Genomic DNA, 12080 nt, shown 5'->3' on the forward strand with positions numbered 1-12080 from the left:
TAACCTCAGCAAACAGTCTCTTTAAAGGAGTCTGAAAATGATTGGTAGAGTCTTTTGAGGAATTTAGGTCCCAGAACAGGGTCGATAACCATAGAACAAAAGCAGATGGTCAGAGGGAACCATACCAAAGCCACTGTCTTTCCAGGGTGACTGTGGGCATAACCAAGTCTGTGTCTCCCAAGAAACGACATTAGAGGCTTACTCTGTGAGAAGTAGAATAAATTCAAATAAGTAACACAATCAGTCACTAAATAAACTGTAAGAAATTTGGCAAGGGTTGGTGAGTGGGTGGTGGGGGCGGTAAAAGGGGGAGTAATACCCAGAATTGCTGCAATATATTACCTAAAATGTAGCTTTATATAAAAAATCATGAAAAATGAGGGGTGCCTGGGTGGCTCAGTCATTAAGCCTCTGCCTTCGGCTCAAGTAATGATCCCAGGGTTCTGGGATAGAGCCCTGCTTCGGGCTCCCTGCTCAGTGGGAAGCCTGCTTCCCCCTCTCCTACTCCCCCTGCTTGTGTTCCCTCTTTTGCTGTGTCTCCTGCTGTCAAATAAATAAATAAGATCTTTTAAAAATTATGAAAAGCAAATAAACAAAACAAGTTTTTTTAAAAAAGTAGAAAAGAATGTTACACAAGGAAAAAAAAAAAAAGAAATCCTTATAATGTGGCCCCTGTCTAGAAGTTACTAACTGAAAATTCAATATAACCCATATGTAACCACTCATATTCTTCAGAATTTGCTTTGTGATTTTGACGGAAATGTTATAACCACTGAAAATAATGCAAGCAAAAAACTTATCCCCAAATATAGATCATTTCCAATCTTCTTTCCCTTCCTTAGCTACATATTTTCTTTTTTTAAAAAATATTTTATTTATTTATTTGACACAGAGAGAGAGAGATCACAAGTAGGCAGAGGTAGGCAGAGGAGGGGGGAAGCAGGCTCCCCGCCGAGCAGAGAGCCCAATGTGGGGCTCGATCCCAGGATCCTGACATCATGACCTGAGCCGAAGGCAGAGGCTTTAACCCTCTGAGCCACCCAGGCGCCCCCTTAGCTACATATTTTCAACAGGTATCATCTTCTTTCCGCCTGAGGGACCCCTTCTGGTGATAATTTATTTCAGATTTTCTATGTCTTCATATGTCATTATACCATATTCATTGTCAATATATACTTATTGGCACAGAATCCTACGTTGACAGAGTTGTGGGTGTTTTATGCTTTTCCGTCCTGGAAAGGTGCTGCTCCACTGTCTTCCAGTTGCATTGTTTTCAGCGAGAAGTCTGCATCGTTCCTGTCTTGGTACTTCCATATGGGAAATGTTCTCCGACTCCTAATGTCCTTTAACATTTTGTCTTTTTCTTTAGATTACTTTAGTTTGAAGAGTATATGATTTGTTATGTCTTTGTTGGTGTTTATCCTGTTCAGTATTCTCTGAGATTCCTGGATAGGTGGTTTAGTGTCCATCATTAATTTTAGAAAGTTTTCCACCACTGTTACTCCAAATTTTTTTTTTTTCTGTTCTTCATTATTCCTTCTTCCTCTGCTCCAGTTTATAGGGAAATTACACATTTTAGTAGTATTCCACAGTTCTGTGCTATTATGGTTGGGGGTTTGTTGCTATTGTTAGTGTGTTCATTCTTCCTTCTTCTCTTTACATTTCTGTTTGTGGGCAGTTTCTGTTGACCCACATTCAAGTTCACGTATTCTTTGGTCATGTGAAGTCAACCGATGAGCCAGACAAAGGTATTCGTTTTTGTTACTGCCTTTATTTTTTATTCCTAAGATACCATTTTGATTCTTTCTTAGAACTTCCTTCTCTCTGCTTATATTACCCATCTGTCTCTGCATGTTGTCTCCCTTTTCAATCAGCTCTCTTAACGTGTTATTCGTGGTTATTTTAAATTCTCTGTGATAAGTCCAGAATGAGTGCCTGATTCTCATGTTTGCCATATCTCTTCATGGTGTTTTTTTTTTTTTTCTTGCCTTTTGTCAAGCTGTGTCACTCTGCTTTTTGAAAGCCAGACATGTATCAAATAACAAATGTGGTAAACTGTCCTCAGTGTGAGTATTATGTTACTCTGACTAGCAGTTGGCCCAGGTTTAATGTTTACTCTAACTGTGACTATCTGAGGCTTTGTCTTTCTCCAGAGTCTTGATTTCATCTGTATGCTTGACTTTGGCTTATGGAAATACTTTTTTCCCAAAGAAAGTCTACATCTTGCTGTTCTTTTAACTGTAACTCATTATTATTATACTGGAGCCCTACTGGTGTGATGTTAGAATGAAGAAAGGAGGAACACTCTGTAAACTTCTGAATAATTCTCAGCCATTTAGTGGGCCTGTTTTTGTGCAGCAGACTTCACAAAGGATTCTTGCCCTCTTTTAGATCTACAGCTTTTTCTCCTAGCCTCCTATTGCCCTTCCTGGCTCTAGCATTTCCAGTCTATTTTTTTTTAAGATTTATTTATTTATTTGGTAGAGGGAGATTGAGAGAAATCACACATATGAGACTCAGAGGAGCAGAGCAAGAGAGAAAGAAACTTCAGCAGACTCCACACTCAGCATGGAGCCCAACACACGGCTAGATCTCACAACCCTGAGATCACACCCTGAGCCAAAACTTAGAGTCCCATGCTTAACCAACAGCAACACCAAGGCATCCCTCCAGTCTATTTTCTTAAAGCCCTATCCCCTGTTGAAATGTGAGCAGGGAGGAATTGCTTTCTCCCAACTGAGAAAAGGTTTCAGAACTGAGCTCAGGCACAGTCCTTTCTCTCCTGCCTCCCATATGACACATCCTTTTAAGCATTGGCTGGAAATGCTCTGGGTTTCTTTCATGGTGATGGCTCTTCTCTCAACCAGTCAGAGCTGAGAGGGCATGTTCTCAGGTGTTTAATGTGAAGAATGTGTGAGAGCCCCCTAAGAGCTCACTCATTGTGTCTTTCACTGAAGCCTACACAGTCGCCAACAATTAATTGAAATGGCCACGTGTTTGGTCCTCCCTGATTATGACTTCCAATGACTCTGATCCAGACAGCCAGATCTGGGCTTCTGTATCTGGATGTGTCAGGAGGATCAGTCTGCCCATGAGTTCAGTTACCTGATGAGTCCTAGAAAGGTGGCCAATTTGCATTTGCCCAACTTTTTCTTGTTGTAAGGATGAGAATAACAACTTCCTAGCTTTTTACATATTGGAGCTAAAGCAAGAATACTAGATATATTTTTAGTTTTAAAAGTTTTGATCCATCTGGAATTTACTTGGATGTAAAAAAAAAATGAAGTGGGGGAATCTTATTTAATTTTTATTGACCTGAGCTACTCAGTCTTTTAAATCATTTATTAAATTGTCCACTTTTATTATCAGCTATTAATTGTCACCTTTATTATATTCAGAATTCCTATTGAACTTAATCAAATAATTCTAGTATTAGAAATCATGAACTCTATCACTTATTTTATTACTACAGTATCTGATTTTGAAAACAATTATAATAGAATCATGATCATGGAAAATTATAAATCTGATGAACTAATTCAGTGATGTCATGAAATTATCTTAATTCATAAAACAGTGGTTATTAAATGTTTAATGAAATGGTAAGCAGTTAATAATTAATAGAATTTAATTTAATTCATTTAATTCATTTAATTCAACAAATAATACTGAATTTTGAGAAATTTGGCAATTTTAGGTCTTCCCGACTAACTTCAAATTAGTCTTAATTTTTGTGGTGACTGACATGAACAATCTTGGCATAATTTTCATCAAAAAGTCTGAGTATCTGAGTATGTTTTCAAACTGTTCTTGGGTTTTTTTTTTGTTTGTTTTTGTTTTTTTAAAGATTTTATTTATTTATTTGACAGAGAGAGAGATCACAAGCAGGCAGAGAGGCAGGCAGAGAGAGAGGAGGAAGCAGGCTCCCCACGGATTTGTTAAGTAAGCAGCCTAAAAAAGTTCAAGTCTGTTGGAGGCTAGTCTAGAATGTTATTCCTCTCAACACCCAAATCCAGAGTTTATATTTAAGCTAAGACAGAAGGTATTAACCCATTTAATCTGACACAATTACAGGTTAAACAAAGCCTCCCTTCTTTTTTTTTATTTTTTATTTATCTCTTATTTTTTTATAAACATATAATGTATTTTTATCCCCAGGGGTACAGGTTTGTGAATTGCCAGGTTTACACACTTCACAGCACTCACCATAGCACATACCCCAATGTCCATAACCCCCCTCCCCTTCTTCCAAGCCCCCCTCCCCCCAGCAACCCTCAGTTTGTTTTGTGAGATTAAGAGTCACTTATGGTTTGTCTCCCTCCCAATCCCATCTTGTTTCATTTATTCTTCTCCTATCCCCCAGCCCCCATGTTGCATCTCCACGTCCTCATATCAGGGAGATCATATGATTGTTGTCTTTCTCCGATTGACTTATTTCACTAAGCACGGTACCCTCTAGTTCCATCCATGTTGTCGCAAATGGCAAGATCTCATTTCTTTTGATGGCTGCATAGTATTCCATGGTGTATATATACCACTTCTTCTTTATCCATTCATCTGTTGATGGACATCTAGGTTCTTTCCATAGTTTGGCTATTGTAGACATTGCTGCTATAAACATTCGGGTGCATGTGCCCCTTTGGATCACTGTGTTTGTATCTTTAGGGTAGATACCCAGTAGTGCAATTGCTGGGTCATAGGGTAGTTCTATTTTCAGCATTTTGAGGAACCTCCATGCTGTTTTCCAGAGTGGTTGCACCAGCTTGCATTCCCACCAACAGTGGAGGAGGGTTCCCCTTTTTCTGCATCCTTGCCAGCATCTGTCATTTCCTGACTCTCTCCCTCTCTAAAATAAATAAATAAAATCTTAAAAAAAAAAAAGTGATGTGTATTTCCCCTCAATCAACTGTAAGTCACAGATGCTGAGGTTTCAGATGATGTTCAGGCCACCAAAATGAGTGGTGACCTACCAGCATCCATCTTCCTTCATCTCTCTATACCGTCTGTTTTGATCAAGGCTGCCTCATCTCTTAAGCTCTCCTCCCTTGACATTCTCATTGCCTGTAATTCCAGTCTTATTTCAGTTACCTTTCCCCACTTCCTTATTTCCATGGCCTCATCAGCCTCCCCCCAACTGAACATTAAAAGCCAGTAGCTGTTCTGGATCATGATTTGCACTGTCTCCATCTCACATGGTGTGACTCCGCCTCACCCCTGAGGGTTCACCTACAAGCGCTTCCTCAAGGGAGAGTTCTCTGGCCCTTCTGGTTACAGTTCATTCTTTTTCTTCATAAATGATTTCATTTGTCCAAATGTAGTTAATTTGTTCAATTAGTCTGTCCTGCTTCTTTGGTTGCATGATTCATAAGACCAGCAATGTATGGAATCTTTCTGACCTGCCACAAAATCTTACCCGGTTGTTTTTATCTATTCAATAAATAGATGTAGAGTCTTATAAAAATCCAGAATATGTTAGGATCCATAATTCAATATTCTTGCCCAATACGTCATTGGATTTCTTTTCCTGCTGCCATCTCAATATACATTCCATTGTCTTGCTGAATATTATTAATAGACTTTTAAATATTAAAAATCTCAAAATAAATTTAGCTCATACTTTGCCCTTTAAGAAATGCAAAAGTGAATAGAGTATGTTGTAAGTTTAACCCCAAGTATCTGAATCTCTATAAGACGTTTTAGGCTTCTTCCATAAGAAGACCTATAGAAAGTGAAGATTTTGTCCAACTGAACATTTTTCTATTTAAGCCCTTATGATATTGTATTTAGCTATTCTTATGTCTAGTACACCCCATTTAACCTTTAACTGTTTGGGAATAATGGAAAACTTAAGATGTTTAAGATAAAACAAAATGGAACCTATTGAAAGTGCACTTGATTTTAATTTCTTATTGGAGTTAAGAAGAAATGTTTTAATAAAAAGGAAAAGAAATTTGCTTAGGTATTTATCATTAACTGATTTTTAAAGGGAACTTAGATTCATCTTTGAAGAATTTTCTCCTGAAAATAAGAATTCACAAATTTTTCACGAAGACATTTTTAAAAAGAACTTAAGGACTAAAATGAATATTATTTCTACAACATACCAAAGTGTTATTCATATTAGTGATTTTAGTATTAGTTCTGTCCAAAGCAGAGATAATAATATTATGTAGGAAAATGATTAATGCAGTTGTGCTGAGGAAAGTGACAGTGGGTAGTGGGTCGGTCTCATATACTTATCCACATTAAGTTGAACAAATGTATAGCTTATCCATCTGAATCCTGTCTCACTATTGATATAGCTTTCATCCCCAGCACGTTACACCTTATCCATAACATATCATAAACACTCCAGTACGTATGTACAGATGTGGTCACGATGGTCTTCATGCTTCCACTCCCAAATTTCTAATTCCCAGTTAGATTACCATGAGATGTCATGACTTTTCACTTTTTTGGATGTTCTGGAACAAACTCCTCTGGAAATAGTGCTGAAAATGCTCTGTATGTTGGCCCCTGTGCCAGTATTGTCCCCTCTCCAAAGTCCTGTCCGTACCTCCATCTTGCATCTACCTCCTTCCTTCTTGTCCTTTGCTGTTCAGTGACCCCATGTCGTACCCAAGGGCTGCTGGCAGGTGGGAAGAGACACTGACCATGACTCAAGTAAGCAACTGAGAGGCAGATGTCTTTTTAATGTTAAAAAAAAGCAATGATTTCAAATCTGAGCAAAATTCTCATCACCTACAACTGCACTCAACACATTTAGATGAAATTCTTCATCGAAGAATTTCCTGTGCTTATATTTCTTAATCAGTCAGAGCTTTAGTATTCTCAACCCCAAACGGGAGCAATAATACTACATTATTTCTAAGAGATATGACTGTGGTTATTTTACCTTGAGAAAAGGGAAAGGGAAATCACATAAGGAAATATTTTGGTTTAGAACACATTATTCTAAGTAAATGAAGTATTTAACTTTGAGTGGGGCAATATCACTAGGCTTTGGTGGCAGCAATGTTTTCAAAGGACATTTATTTTCCCTGAATAAAATAAGGTACTTTATAAAATCAACAAGTCAGGAAACAAAAGGTGTTGGAGAGGATGCAGAGAAAGGGAACCCTCTTACACTGTTGGTGGGAATGCAAGCTGTGCAGCCACTCTGGAAAACAGTAAGGACGTTCCTCAAAAAGTTGAAAATCGAGTTAACCTATGACCCAGCAATTACACTACTAGGTATTTACCCAAAGGATACAAACATAGTGATCTGAAGGGGCACATGTACCCCAATGTTTATAGCAGCAATGTCCACAATAGCCAAAATATAGGAAGAGCCCAGATGTCCATTGACAGATGAATGAAGATGATAGAGTGTATATATATACATATACATATATGTGTGTGTGTGTATATATATATATATATATAATGTGTATATATATATATATATATATATATATATATATATATATATATAAAATGGAATAGTACTCAGCCATCAAGAAATGAAATCTTGCTATTTGCAATGACAGGGATGGAATTAGAGGGTATTATGCTAAGCAAAATAAGTCAATCAGAGAAAGACAAACATCATATGATTTCACTAATATATGGAATCTAAGAAAACAGATGAACATGGGGAAGGGAAGGAAAAATAAATAAGATAAAATCAGAGAGGGAGACAAACCATAAGAGACTCTTAATTATAGAAAACAAACGCGGGGTGGAGGCTGGGGGGATGGGGTAACTACATGACGGGCATAAGGAGGCCACTTAGCGGAATGAACGCTGGGTGTTATATGCACCTGATAAATCGTTAAGTTCTACCTCTGAAACTAATAATATGCTATATGTTAATTAAATTGAATTTAAATTAAAAATTTTTTTAAAAGTCAGTTTATATTAAATCATCATGCCCTTACTTCCCTGAGTATGTCTTAGCATGTCTTAGGATACATTTGCTTCTCTCCTAGACAGATGTTAAAAGAAAGACATTGCACTATACTGACAATAACATAAATAAGAAATATAATCAAGATTGCTGTTAAGTAGCAAAATCAAGTTGATTTGATTTATACCTAATTGTGGTTAAAATTAAATACTTTGAGCATCATATGGAAAATGCCCAAAAATGACTGAGTGGAAAAAAAATAAAAATCCTGTTGTTTTTACTGAAGGGGCACTGAGCATCTTCAGCATACCTTATCATCAAGAGAAGACTCAGATTGTTTTTTCAATAGTAAGGAAATTAGATGAAGAAAACACCGCTATTATTCTCGGTTTCCTCTATTGACAAGTAATCTGGGAGACATACAAACCATTTATTCCTGGGGAAAATGCTGAATCTTTCTCTAACAACCTAGGAACATTTAACATTAGTACTTGTTGAGAGATGAGCTTCCAACTGAGAGCTGTTAATTCTGATCTAGAGAAATCATTTCAATACCTGCCTAGCTCAGGCTCCATAGCTTGAGTTTCTTCTTGATTTGATAAGACCCACATTTCACTCCAGTGATTACCTGTACCTCAGAAATACGGGTCCTCAAAATTCTTAAAAAATGCATTTATCCAAAGAAGGCATAAAATACAGTTCTTTTATGAGGGATATGTTATATTATTTGGGAAGAGTGTGGAATAGATAGTTCCAGGGAGGTGTATATTGGAAGAAAAACTATAGCAGCGTATTTGAATCAATAAATAAGAAGAATAAGAGAGTACAGTTACTAAGAGAATGAGTGAGGATGCATTTCTTTTCCAGTATAAAGACTAAGGGAGAAATGAACTACAATGTCAGTCTATCATTCTAATTTAGAACAGGATTGCTTCTACCTTTGAATGTTGTGCATCTTAGCTGCTATTTGCAAAAGGATTTAAAAAATAGATTAAGCATGGCTGGTCAAAAACTAGCCATATATATCACTTTATTTTCAGGTAAATTATAATATATCCATTTTTTTAAAATTGTAAGGCACCTTATTAAAATTAAATTATGTTAAGTTGGGAATAGTAGAATTAAGAGATACATTTTAATTTAACACCCTCTGAATTAAATATTCATGGTATTTTAAAATCAAAAGCTGTAGAACTATTTCTAAGACCAAGTTTCCATAACTCTGCACTAATAAGACTTGTTATGTTGACTGCTGGCGTTGTTAAAAATAAAAAAGATCAGGAGCCAGATATATTTAAATATGCCTGCCGTGGAGTGTTTTCATGGTTATGACCTCTATAAAGCAGTTCAGGGGCACCTGGGTGGCTCAGTGGGTTAAGCCTCTTCCTTCACTCAGGTCATGATCTCAGGGTCCTTAGATTGAGCCCCGCATTGGGCTCTCTGCTCAGCAAGGGGCCTGCTTCCCCTCTCCTTCTCTGCCTGCTTCTCAGCTTCCTTGTGATCTATTTATCTCTCTGTCAAATTAATAAATAAAATCTTAAAAAAAAAAGAATTTAAAGCAGTTCAATCCTGTCAGAAAAAAAAAAGTTCTGATTTTAAATATATTTTATAGCTATATGGAATAGGATGAAAGAAAGAGTTTTAAAAGTTGCAGTGACGAACCATAAGAGACTATGGACTCTGAAAAACAACCTGAGGGTTTTGAAGGGTCAGGGGTGGGAGGTTGGGGGAACAGGTGGTGGGTAATGGGGAGGGCACGTTTTGCATAGAGCACTGGGTGTTGTGCAAAAACAATGAATACTGTTACGCTGAAAAAATAAATAAAATGGAAAAAAAAAAAGAGTAACAGGAACATAGAAAGTACTATGTAAGTGTGAAAAAAAAAAAAAGTTGCAGTGACTTCTTTAACAGGCATGCCTGTACTAGTTAGCTATATTGTTGAATAACCAATTATTCTAAAATCTAGAAATTTAAAATGATTGATGTTTATTGTATCATTTATTTTGTGCATAACTACTTGACAATGGCTTATCTGGGAGATTCCAACTCAGGACCTCTCAGGTTATGGCTAACATGTTGGCGAAGACTACTGTCATCTTCAGGTTTGACTGGCTGGAGGATTTTTCTAAGGAGGCCTGCTCACATGCCTAACAAGCCGGGGCTCGCTGTTGGCAGGAAGATTCCATTCCTTGTCCTATAGATCTCCTCAAGAGTTTACCTGAGGACTCGCATGACATGGCATCTGGTTGCACCCGGAGAAAATGACTTGAGGAAGAAAAGCATTCATTAAAATGATGCCATTTCCAACAGATCCATTTATCCCGTTAGGTAACAAACACTCTTCTGGGACTGTGGTTACAATTTTTTTTTTTTTAAAGATCTCATATACCCGTGATATATGGCTACTTGGAAGCAAACAAAAAAGCACATCGAGAGGAGAAGCATTATAAAACAGATATGCAAGCATTTCTGGAGGACGCAGTATGAGGAATGAAAAGGAAGTCAAAGTCAGAGACCTGTTGATGACTGAACCAGAGCCGCCATCCTCATCTCAAGTTTTCGCCTCTTCTCTGGGGAATTTGAAGCAAAATGACTCCAGAATGGATAATGATGGAGACCGGGACTGTAATAAATACATGACTTAAAACCAGGAGTCATGTTTTGATGAAACTTCCTTACCTGATGAAGAGCCTTTGACAATTATGATTAGATTCTAAATTCTATTCACTATGATTTGAATAATCGCCTACAAAAATTCCCTCTTTTGTACCTGAAGTCCTGGATTTTAGTGTTTTATTTCAGTCAACAAATAAATTTCTACGGCAAAGAACAGGAGTAGTTCATTGTTCCATTTATTCTAGAGAATGAACATATCTACTTTTCATGGCATTCCTAATTATGTAGGAGATGAGCTTGGGAAAACATTTCTTCTTATCATCTCTACTCTGCATAAGAAAAACTCAATTAAATTTCTTACAGTTCTCTCAATAGCTCATATAAATTATATTTAATATTTGAAAACGTCTTTTGTTGGTCTATTTGCTTGACACATTTTCTCAGATATTTACTCAACTTTTTAATATCTCTATTCTTTTCCCAGAATAGAGAAAAGCAATGTATGCTTGAGAAGATTCAAACACTGGCAGGTTGTATAAAACAGAAAGTGAAAGTGCTCTGTAACTGGAGTGGGAGTCAGGGTCAGGGAGATTTATACTGAGTATAATCCTTGATAATACTTTTTGAAGGAAACTCATTTGTATATATCATGTAAGAGCTTATTTGAAATAACAAAAAAGAAAATATTTAAAAATCTAAGCCATTTTACAATGTTGTCTGATGGCAGTAGAAGAATACTCATGGAGAAATGACGAACGGATAAAACCTGAGAGAGTTAACACAATCAGGCAAGAGTTGATGATGGCTTTAAGGACCCATGCATATTCAGAATCCCTGGGAATACAAATAAGTGACCTTTACGGACAAACTACACAGATGCAGAGATACAGGGAACAGACACAGAATGGCTGTACAAATGGTATGGGAAGGGAGCTATGGCTCTGGGTGGACTAGAATAGGAGTTTCTGGAATGCAGGATTTTTGTCTCTTTCATTCATCATTAAATCACCACTGTCCATAACACTTCCTGGCCTTTATTTATTTAAAGACTTTATTTATTTATTTATTTGAAGGAGAGAGTGAGTGAGCGTGTACAAGCAGGGGGAGGGGTGGAGGAAGAGGAAAAGAGAATCTCAAGCAGGCTTTGTACTGAGCAGGGAGCCCTACTGGGGCTCCATCTCAAAACACTGAGATCCAGACCAGACCTGAAATCAAGATTTGGATGCTTAACCAACTGAGCCATGAAGGTGCCCTGGCCTACTTCCTGCCTTTAGCACTCAGTAAAAAGCTGCAACATAGAGCAATGAAATAACAAATGAATTGGGACTTATAAGTACATTAAAGATGAGCTATTTTGTGCCCATACTACAGCTGAAAGAAAGTTCATTTAGGCAGTGGTACCACAAAGATGACAGCATCAGCATAAGATTCTTAAATGAGTCTCCTTCTATTGGTTTGGTTTTTGAAAATCTGTAGTCTGTATCTCATACAGTAGCCTCCAAACTGACATTGTGGTGAGTCTTTGGCAAATATCATAAACGTAGCAATGAGGGTGTGTGGAAATGTCTTGGGGTCT

At 37.2% G+C, this 12080-nt stretch overlaps 1 pseudogene; it reads left to right on the forward strand.

The window, feature by feature from the left end:
- Nucleotides 1-10371: 10371 nt before the first annotated feature.
- Nucleotides 10372-12080, forward strand: part of LOC123955566 — a 135764-nt pseudogene continuing 134055 nt past the window's right edge.

The sequence above is a fragment of the Meles meles genome, chromosome 13 (genome assembly GCF_922984935.1).
Source record: "Meles meles chromosome 13, mMelMel3.1 paternal haplotype, whole genome shotgun sequence".
NCBI classification, from domain to species: domain Eukaryota; kingdom Metazoa; phylum Chordata; class Mammalia; order Carnivora; family Mustelidae; genus Meles; species Meles meles.